Source organism: Opisthorchis viverrini (assembly GCF_000715545.1).
Source record: "Opisthorchis viverrini unplaced genomic scaffold opera_v5_7, whole genome shotgun sequence".
In the NCBI taxonomy this organism is placed as follows: domain Eukaryota; kingdom Metazoa; phylum Platyhelminthes; class Trematoda; order Opisthorchiida; family Opisthorchiidae; genus Opisthorchis; species Opisthorchis viverrini.
In genome coordinates this window covers 1,699,610-1,699,997 of record NW_008751663.1, presented here as the reverse complement: position 1 = coordinate 1,699,997, position 388 = coordinate 1,699,610, and the positions used below count along the sequence as shown (strand labels likewise).

The following is a 388-nucleotide window of genomic DNA, read 5'->3' as shown; positions in this document are numbered from 1 at the left end:
GCATTGGTGGCCGTGCACAACAAAGAACGAATCGAGTGGAGTGCGTCTTGTAAAACGGTCTTCCAGTGACTGATGTGAAGACCCTTTGATCGTAATGAAAGCGTAATAGCCTTCCACAAAGTTCCATTCAATCTTTCCACCTGGTCATTCCCCCTTGGGTTATATGGAGTGGTTCGACTGGTGGCTACACCTTTTTCATGAAGAAATCGTTTGATCTCATCCGAAATGAATGATGAGCCACGATCCGAATGCACTTGGCAGGCCAAATGTGGCGAACAGTGGCACAAGGCATGATATCACCGTAGACGAACTGATATCTGGACATGCATAGGCGAACGGAAAACGGGAATATTCGTCTACGATCGTCAGTAGATATTTGTTTCGAGTC

General features: G+C 46.4%; 1 protein-coding gene across 1 annotated transcript in view; it reads left to right on the top strand.

The window, feature by feature from the left end:
• Positions 1-388, top strand: part of T265_12616 (hypothetical protein) — a gene marked incomplete at both ends in the record, with an annotated part of 27,737 nt that overhangs the window by 3,085 nt on the left and 24,264 nt on the right. The gene's annotated exons all lie outside the window — the stretch shown is intronic.